The following is a 10,882-nucleotide window of genomic DNA, read 5'->3' on the forward strand; positions in this document are numbered from 1 at the left end:
ATATATATATATATATATATATATATATACATATATATATATATATTTATACATATACATATATATATATTTATTTATTTATTATTACTATTTTTTTGGGGGGGTAATGACAAGCTATTAACAAATCAAGTTTTACATTTCCTATTCCATTTTTGCCCATATTGCTGCCATTATGCCTGTTATTAAAAAATACATATTCACGATGAACAAACAGATATGTAATTTGATTGAACTTGTTATGTTTACACTGACTAATAAGAATAAATACAAACACGTGGGTTTATTGTAGCATTATTCTGTCTCTTACTTGACTTTTAAAGGTCCAACACACTATAATCCGTAGTGTTGATTGGTGTAAATCCGGGGTGCACATACAACATCACTCATTTTACTCTGGTGTTATAGATTCTGTTTTATTTCAACTCCTAAGCTCCTAAGCTTCATAAAGTTCTAATTACAACATCTTTGGTTGTTGCCTCTACACCGGCGAGGATCCAGCTAAACCTGGCTAGGTCTTCCACCAAAGTCGGGTGTTAAGGGCAATTCTAGGGTGTAAATTTAACACCTCATGGTGTGATCCTCTATGGATACCGACTGGTGTCAGCTTTAACACCTTAGTCGAAGAATATAATTTGACAAACGAAAGTAGAAAAAAGCCTCTACGTTCGTTGAACTTTACTAACACTTTGGTCAAATAAAATATATTGATGAATACATTATGTAAGTTATGAATTTTCAAAGATTAGTATTATATAGGATTTGGTCCGCTTTAATACTATGAAAATTGCTAATAATTTTCAATTTTTCACCCTTTGACCTCGCTGACAATTCAGCATGGAACCATGGGTATATACAACAAGGCCATGGACGTTATATTACATAATGATAATTTTAGAGTCTCGGAAATGGAATTTAATATGAAATGACGCACCCCTATAAGCATAACTTGAATACGTTATAATACTTGGTAAAACTTATAAATCGGTGACCTTTTCAAAAAGCTTCTTAAAACACAAGTGTGTTGCTATAAAATTTAAAATCAATTTATGCCATTATTAGCACTTTGCATCCTTTGAAAAAGCTCTACATAAAGCGATTCATCATCATCATCATCATCATTAATATTATAATCATACCCATTGCCCATTAACTTGAGTTTTTGAAGTTACCATTTTCTGATTTGTTCGCACCCTCATTTTTACATAATGCGGTGCTGGTAATTACCATACTACACAAAAAGTCAAAAGAAAACTAAAAAAAAAAACATCGGTGTCATCCAAACAAGTCCACTATTTATAGCGGAAAACACAGGAGAGGTGTCGAATCGGGGTTGCCACAATATCAAGCTAAGCTTATATAGTGGCAACCCCTGAAAGTGCAACCTATTTAAATCTTTATAATAGAAAATACAACCTTGTTCACATTTTTATTATTGTTAATTCTTTTTTATTATGTATCATGTATTTTCTTTGTTACTTTGTATATTTATGAAAACGTTGCAGAAACAATAAATGAAATGAATTTGAAACGATATCAGAATGATGTTGTTTCAACAATGACTGACGTTACTCAACGCTCGCCTGGTATTTAGCTCAAACGACAAGACATGCAACTCAAAACTGGAGCAGTTTCACACTTCAGTGTTTTCCTATATTGATACGGGTTGGTTGGTGTTGAATTAATAACAGTGTTTTTAAAATACACTGAGGCACTGGGTAATATCGAGTTCGATGTTAGTGTTTTCATGCAATGACTAGCCAACGAAACCGAGCTTGAAATAAGTCTGGGGCTGACACTCTTTTTGTAAACCATGCATATTCGATGTTTGATATTGATTAGGTATAGCATGATTCAAGCTTTAAACACAAACACCGAACTTACAAACACTCGGTGTAACATCCCTTGATCTTAAACATACTGACAACCTTGTATGACTCCTCTAAGTGTTCACAGATAGTGGTGGCACACAAAAATTATGTCAAAAGACTTGTTGATCGCTTTGTCATTCATTATCATTCGAGAGTCCACATTCCTCTGACGTCACAATCAGGGCCTTAATCATTACTACCCATCATCACTACACTCTTCAACATCAAGTTACCATGGTAACAGTGCAAGCGTGGAGATTTGATTAATCACTCATCAAGCAACATAGGCATAGAGCGCATAATGCCATCATACAGCAAGCGTCTTCGTCTTCCTGCCGTCTCGCTGCCGAGTTGTCCTGGACGTACACCACTTTGGGTTGCTGCGGTGGAACTACAATTTGCTGATGATGGTGATGGATTTGTTGCGGTTGGGGCGGAACCGGGTAACCGGGCTGGGGTTGACCGGGGGCGTAGCCGGGTTGCGGTTGACCGGGGGCGTAGGCGGGTTGCGGTTGACCGGCACCGTATGGTGGGGGAGCCGCGGGGTATCCCTGTGGTGGAGGTTGCGGCGGGTAAGCCCCCTGAGGGGCTTGTTGGGGATAGGGGGTCTGCTGATAGCTCATAATTGCTGGTTATCCGAAACAATGTCAAAAGTGAGTTGACGATGATAATATGCCTTGATTATATAAGCCTGCCCCTTACGTCCCAAGAATGATAGGATTCCAATCTACCACGGTGGAGAGTGATGAGCCTATTTGTCCAGATAATGAAAATCACACCACTACACTCTGTTTTAAGATAAGAAAGAAAGCAAAGAAGACATCACACCAATAAATATTGTTAATGATTATTATCAGTAAACGAGTCACAAATTTTGAGGGGCCAGATATGGCAGATGGATTAAAAGTATCAAACAGATGCACGAGTGCGAAGCAAGAGAAAAATAATGCTTATTTTGATACCAAATTCTTAATTGTGAATTGGCAAAAGGGGGCAAAACACGTTGACGTTGTATGCAATGTGCTAAGTAAAAAATGTGAATATTGTAAAGATTGCGGAATTCTGTTACAGAGAAAATTTTAGTTGTTATACAACTCATTTACCTTAACACATAGTGGTATGGAATAATTTGGGCTGATGGGACGTGCAAAGCAACCCTGAACCCTATAATATTAATAAAAAAAAAGAATAGCTAGAATAATGACGTTCAACCATCAGTACTCTGCTCCTTTATTTTATAATCTAAATAGGGGCCTATTCTGGATATTTTCAAACAATGCCAGTAATTGACAGAAGTATTTATGCACGATTTAATTAATAATCGGTTGCCGCAAAGTTTTATTGATTTTTTTTCATTCCTATATAGCACGTCCTTACAATACAAGAAATAGAGAAAATCAAAATGTGAATCTTGAAAAAAAAAACTAACACCAATTTGGAAAAAAAAAATCAATTTCATTTTTTTTTGCCCTACTTTATGGAATCATCGGCTAAGAAACATAAAAACACCCCCAGTCACAAGATATTGAGCAAATCGTAAAAAAATATGCTGCTGGAAAAACGTAATTAATCAGTTATTAATCGTAGGCCAATATACCACCTAAACACAAATAATTGCTGTATAAAGGTTTTTGTTAATGGTTTTAATTTTTCAGTAAATAGTGAAAATATCTTCACTAAAAATATCAGTAATGAAAGAAGTAAAACTGACTTTGATTTACAATGTTATGATCTAGGTAAATTATTGTGTATATAAGCTATTAATTAAACATTATTGGAGGTATACCTCGATTAAATTGCTATTATATGTTTGCGCCAAATTAAATGATTTCGTTTATATTTGATGTACTACTCTACCTGACAATAAATTCAATTCAATTCAATTTTCTTGGTCGTGAACCTTTTTTTTCATGCCGGGGGGGGGGGGGGCGTGATTATGAACCCCGATCGTCCCCATCTGTACGCCAGTGATTATTATTTACATTCGAAATAAAAAAAGGAATATTTTCCAAATAATAAAAATGAAGGAGATGTTTGTAAAACATTCCAAGAATGGGGTCCGTGTACGGTGTATGCGTGTGGGGGGAGGCAAGGTCAACTAGACTATGAGAATGACGTCATGCCTATTTTTTATTTTATTTTTTAAAACTTAATCATAGAAATATCGTAGAGTTATTCACGGCCAATTAACTTTTACCGCCCCCCTCCAATATACCTTCTTAAACTTAATCATAGAAATATCGTAGAGTTATTCACGGCCAATTAACTTTTACCGCCCCCCTCCAATATAACTTCTAGTTCATTAAGAGAAAACTTATAGGGGTTGGTGATATAGTCTTGCTGTTTTCGATAATACATGATTCAAAGAATACGAGAAAGAATGGCCCCGTGCATGCAGTAGATACAAGCCCAGGCCTATTTTGGTTTAGGAAATGATACTTTCATTAAATTAAAGTGGGATTATATAGTGATTGCTAAACTGAAAATGTAATTATATACGGATATGTACGAGAAATTGCATTCATTCATTTTAGTCTTTTCATCCAGTTGGCATAAATAGTTACCCATTTTATAAAAAAAAATAATTATACATATTACACACTGTAACATGGAAAGAATTTTATAATCATATGAGACATGATGTTTTCATGAGGTACATTTCTTTTTCATTTAATATGTCAAGAATCTTTTTTAAGACCGAAATTATACAGCCACACTTGAATGATTCAGAACAAAATACATGTATAATGATTCTTGTAAATGGGGGACAATATACCCCGGTAGGCTATATTTGGCAATTGCGTAAGGGCATGTTTTAATAGGCAATGTACAATACAAGTAAAATGTACAAGATAATAATGAGAACATTGGGAACATTACTACAATAGCCTAAAAGATTAATAAAAATACACTTACCAACTCGATATAATTCGCGATACAACCGTGCAAAAATCCTCCATACGAAACGGCTCTACTGCAATTACATTGATCCACACATGCAAAATATGACTCGTTATTGCCGTGCATGTACCGCCTGTAATTAACAGCACGTACCTGCCACGATAGTCAATGATTAATTAGCTAAGAGTCTACCGCACGGCCTGGTTTAACTCATTATCATTACCCCCACATGCCGGATAGAATCCATTTGAGGCTTGTTATCGCTGTTATCAAAAGAACTTAGGGGCGATCATAATTCTGTTGCAAGCAGCGAGTGGACTAATATTTTCTCGTAGGTATAGATCGATCTCGTGATATGCCTTATCGATGGATTTTTGTTTCAATTTCTATGGGACATAAGTATATTGAACAATCTTGTTTCGAATTTTCATTATATGTTTACACTACGATATGGACTTCGTTCGGGAACAAAATAATATAAGATCACGTGATCAGATAGGGTCCATGGTCCGTGTGCCTTTATGGGGACCATGCAGATAAATGCATTGTCATAGAGATGTATATTCGACACTAGAGGGCATACTTCATCAAAGAGCAGTGAAAAACAACTGATCTGTACAGTGCGTCCCAGAAAAATCGAAACTGACATTGAGCGATGATTTATCATAACTTAATCACAAATACAATAGACAAATGACCTACCAATCTAAAGCTTAGAATCTCCTCTTTCATGTGAAATTACTTAGATTTTTCCTCATTCACGCATGAGTGAGCAAAAACAATTTGAAGAAAGGATACCAAAAACTAATTTGGCGGGGGTATCTGAAAATCACATGCCTAACAAGTTCAATATCTGCTTTTTAATTTGATACCTTAATCACAAAAAATGGTCAAGAAGTAAGAAGTTATGTTCCCTTGAAACAATGTTTGTATTTCCATAATATTTCATTAAATAAGCATGTTTTCACTGGAAGCTATCGCATGGTTAACAAAAGACTTAACGCATGGCTGATCGTCAACAAAACGGAGCGTCGAGTGAGTTTGAACGCTAGCCTGTAAAACCTCTTCATATTATGAAATTAAAGAGCAGATATTGAACCTTTTAAACATGTGGTTTTCGTTTTGAAACTCAAGATACAGCCCGCTGAATGACTTTTTGGCATCACCTCTTCAAATTGTTTTTGCTCACTCATGCGTGAATGAGAAATAATGTAATTTCAGATGAAAGAAGAGATTCTAAGCTTTACAATGGTAGGTCATTTGTCTATTGTATGCGTGATTAAGTTATGATAAATCATTGATAAATTTCGGTTTCGTTTTTTGTGGGACGCACTGTATATATGAAGTATATAAAAACAGGTCAGTGGTGAAGAATTGATTAGGCGCCCGCCAACTCCAAAGGGGGCAAAAGATCATACTACCACCTATTGTCTAGACTAGGTAATAAATAAGTTAGGGAAAAGTGTCATTACATGTGTGTGCCACATTCTTATTTATGGTCCAATTTCCATCTTATGATAACCACCCCCCCCCCCAAAAAAAAAGAGGAGAAATGATTATGATCACAGACAGAAAAAGAGGGTGACCCAGCCCTCATGTGTCCATTGCCATAGATTCACATCACAAGCAATGTTTGATGCTTTAATACAGTATTAGTCATAAAATCAAAAGAAATTTTTTATCAAAACGGGCACTACAAATGGGTGAAATCCCACGGATGGGAGGGGGGGGGGGGCAATTACATGTACCTCCATACCTCCCTTTCCACATCTCTCTAGAAGGTAACTTTATAATCTACATGTACAATGTATAGCTAACCCTAGCTGGGACTAGTGCTATATAGCATACCTTGGTTTATTTATTATATGGAATTATATAAAATACAATAATCTTAAGCCTACATTGTATATTAGTTATGTCAGAGAGCTTCCATCATATTTAAAACTTTGTGTAAAGAATGAACAATCAATATCATATTTGAAAAGAAAAAGACTTTTATTTTCATCATAAATGTACAGTGCATATCAACTGGATATATGACTCATATCTCGAACAGATAAAACTAAAATGTTCAAATTTCATGAACAAAAAACCTATAAAAAAAACCCTAAAAAAAGTGGTACATGCAGATTAACAGACAGTTTTGAGCACACCTTCATTGAATACCATTTACACATATAAAAATAAAACTGCATGTTTATTGCAAGTATCAACAAATAATGGCTATTAAATCCAACACAATTTATGATTGAGTGACGTACATTGTAACGTGTATATATTATTAGGAACCAAGATTGCTCTTCAATATATGGAGAAAGAAAAAAAATTAAATGTTATATTATATTGCTACCTAAAAATAAAATGTTAAATTAACATTTGAAAGGTTGGAGAGAAAACCTTTTCCATTTTTTTGTATATTTATGTTTTTACCTTTTCCAAATTTACATCCAACCTTGCATAAAGCTGAATCTAACATTTTAAGTGTTGATTTGAACCATTCAAAGAGATAAAATGCAATGATTTATTAAGTTTGTCGCCCCACCAGCCTTTCAATGTTTATTTCACATTTCATTTTTAGAGTGAACCTGCTTGTAATATGCCTCCATTATGCATCAATGTGCGATATTTTTTCTACATAAATAAATGACAAAACCAACTACTACAACTAGTCTACTAATACTTCTATTCGTCTATTTGCCTCCGACGAAGATTCTGCTAGGATCGAAAGCTTAAGCCCCTTTTGACTAACTTCTATTCATGGGTGGAAATCCCAGGGGGGACGTGTCCCCCTACTATTTTGAGTAATATCACAATATCAAAAGTCCCCTTACTATTTCTGGTCTTTTATAATGGTAAGAAATTGATCATTCAAAATCGAAATAAAACATGTATCCTACGACGAAATGACCTTACTTTTGGGATAACCTTTTGTCTTAGCTTGTCAAATTTTCAAGCCCCTTGTCCCCCCTACCTTTAGGAGAGATTTCCGCCCCTGCTTCTAGAATTCACCAACATGTACATATACCCCGATTTTTGTTAGCACTTATAGACATTGGTTAATCAATTTGACTAGTAAAAATCTGAGCTGTTAGTGATATTTATGTAACAAATATTGTCAGGTACAAAGTAATTTTCATACCATGATTAAGTTTTCACTAACATTACGTAATGTTAAAATAATTGTAAATTCCAACAGTACACATGATTCGCATTTGTACAAAGATACTTAATAACACTATATCATACATAAAAAAAATATTGCATTATTTTTTTAAATCAAACACTTTGCAAAGATACCAATAACATGAAATTCTTAGACTTAGAGCACCAATGAGTAATGACCAAATCACACACGTATATATATGTACATGAACATTTTGTATATTACATAACTCTTTTGATAAATTAATACATAAAAACACCAAAATAAACAAACTGTTAGATACAGAGCAATAATGGCCAAATTAATGCAAGTTTGATTCATATAAGCACGTGTACATGTACCCAGCTCATTGTGTACATGTATGCACTTTGCAGAACTAGTCGACAGGACGGGTCTACACAATGAATCACTTTGATTTTAAATGGAAAAGGATACATTTTGAGGACCTTCCCACATGTACCGATACTGTACGGCTTTAACAAATGATTGTTTCTTTAAAATAATCAATTTGTGATGGCCTACACATTTTATAGCCAAGCCTGAGTATAATCGTAATAAAATATTTGGTGGATTATATCATTTTGTATTTGTTAGTGCTACATGTATTTACACATGTACATGTTAAAGGTAAATGCTAGCTTTGGTAACGATATCAAAATGAGTTCGTACAGAATCCAATGAAATGACCACCAAAGTGTCTGTTTGTATAAATAAAACGTATGTGCCAAAAGATTCTGGAAGAAATTGTGTAATTGCTGAGAAATCAGCAAATAAGCACAGGATTCGGGTAGAGTGTCAGGCCCCGACATTCAAAGCAATAATTATACACTGTCCCACGTGCGCTTATCTGTGTTGGGGATCTTCAGTCTGAACATTTTTCAGCGTACATGTAGTTTTCAAGATTTCACAAAGTTCAGTTTATGTAACTGTACCAGATCTAGATCCTTGATGATATACTGATAATTAAGCCTGGTTTTACAGACTTTCTCATGAAATCAGTGACTGCAACTACTGAAATTTCTATTTAATATCTAATTTAATTACATGTATACAAGTACCTTGTCCAATATTCAGATCCAACACATTATTCAAGCCATAGATTCAAAGTTCATAAACATTCTGTTATAATTACCATTACAATTGTAGACTGCACCTTTTCTGAGCTGAGTAAATACTGTAAATATTCCCCCCAAAACCTGTAATGGTTAACAGAGATTGGTCTCCTACTTCTGTAGGAGATACTTGGGCCCCAACTCTGAACCCGGGTTTAGCTAAAGGCCTGGTCACACCGCCCAACCGTTGATGGAGCGGTCATGGAGCGGAGAGAAAAAAATCACCGCTCGCTACCGTTCATTTTCGTTTTCTATTTGTTTTTTTTTGTTTTAGATTTTTTCCCCAATGTTGTGAGCGTAATTCGACCCTCTCTCCCTACCGCTCCACGGCCGCTCCAACAACGCTCGGGCGGTGTGACCAGGCCTTTAGACCGTGGTCTAACTCTTTACTAAAATTATGGGAAGCCAAACATGTCAAAATTTGTTCATATGGTATGTTTATGTTTACTGTGCTCTTTCCTAATGCTTGAATGGTGAAGACAATCATCTTATGTATCCTTCTCAGACAGTTAAAGGGGATTTCACCCTGACAAAAAGTTTGTTGTTAAAATAGCAGAAAAAATAATAAAAAATATTGCCGAAGGTTTGAGAAAAATTCATCAAAGAATCAAAAAGTTATTAGAATTTCAATTATTTGATTTGTGACGTCATATGCGAGCAGCATTCCTACATAGCGAATGGTAAAAAAATAATGAAATCTCATTTTCTCAGAAAATTTAAAATGGTTTTTACTGTAGTTTTCGTAATTTCAATATACAAATCATTTCACACCCGATCATGAATAGAAACAAAATTAAGTCATCGGGAACCATACAAAATTTGAAATTCATGCATTTTATATTACATAACATAAGGGGCAGCTGCTCGTTTATGACGTCACAAATCAAAAACTTTGAATTCTAATAACTTTCTGAACAGATTTTCCTCAAACCTTCGGCAATATTTTTTATTATTTCTGCTATTTTTACAACAAAATTTTCTTCAGGGTGAACTTCCCCTTTAAGAATGTTTTGAGAGTCAAGTCAGCTGATACTACATACAGTACCTGTATGAACCTCTACTATTGCAGATTTATGTAACAATTGGCTATCCATAGTTAAACCACAAATTTAGACGAGAGTTTAAATTAAATTCAGCATAACTACCCTGGTTAGTAGAGCAGCTTTTACACATACAATTACCATCACCGTCCTTTGATTTAAAGTTTAAAGGTCAAGTCCACCCCAGAATAATGTTGATTTGAATAAATGAGGACAAATCAAACTACATGTAGCATAACACTGAAAATTTCATCAAAATCGGATGTAAAATAAGTTATGACATTTTAAAGTTTCATTTTATTTTTCACAAAAAAGTGATATGCACAATTCCATGACATACAAATGAGACAGTCCTTCACTCACTATTTTTTTGTTTTTTTATTGTTTAAATTACACAATATTTCATTTTTACATATTTGACAATAAGGACCGCCTTGACTGAATCATGAAATCCTCCCTGAACATGTGGAATCAGCATTGTTTAATATACTGAACAATGTATGTAATTCCACATATTCAGGGAGGAATTAATCATTGTTTCAATTGACAATGCAGAGAAAATTAGAATATTTCATAAGTTACATGTACAAAATAATAGTGAGTGAATGACATCATCAGTCTCATTTGCATACCAACCAGGATATAAATGTTTTGTGAAATTAAGCAAAACCTTAAAATGTCATAACTTTCTAACCCAATGTTGATGAAGTTTTCAGTGTTATGCTTATTGGATTTTCTCTCTTTATTCAAATCAAGTTTTTGTTGGGGTGGACTTGTCCTTTAACTTAGTCTAAGATA

At 34.5% G+C, this 10,882-nt stretch overlaps 1 long non-coding RNA gene across 1 annotated transcript; it reads right to left on the minus strand.

The window, feature by feature from the left end:
- Positions 1-167: 167 nt before the first annotated feature.
- LOC121431642 lies at positions 168-5,429 on the minus strand. The gene is made up of 2 exons (XR_005972143.1): positions 4,785-5,429; positions 168-2,656 (listed from the first exon to the last, which is right to left on the minus strand). It is a non-coding gene; the product is annotated as an uncharacterized LOC121431642 (long non-coding RNA).
- Positions 5,430-10,882: the final 5,453 nt, after the last annotated feature.

This window comes from Lytechinus variegatus, chromosome 18 (genome assembly GCF_018143015.1).
Source record: "Lytechinus variegatus isolate NC3 chromosome 18, Lvar_3.0, whole genome shotgun sequence".
NCBI classification, from domain to species: Eukaryota; Metazoa; Echinodermata; class Echinoidea; order Temnopleuroida; family Toxopneustidae; genus Lytechinus; species Lytechinus variegatus.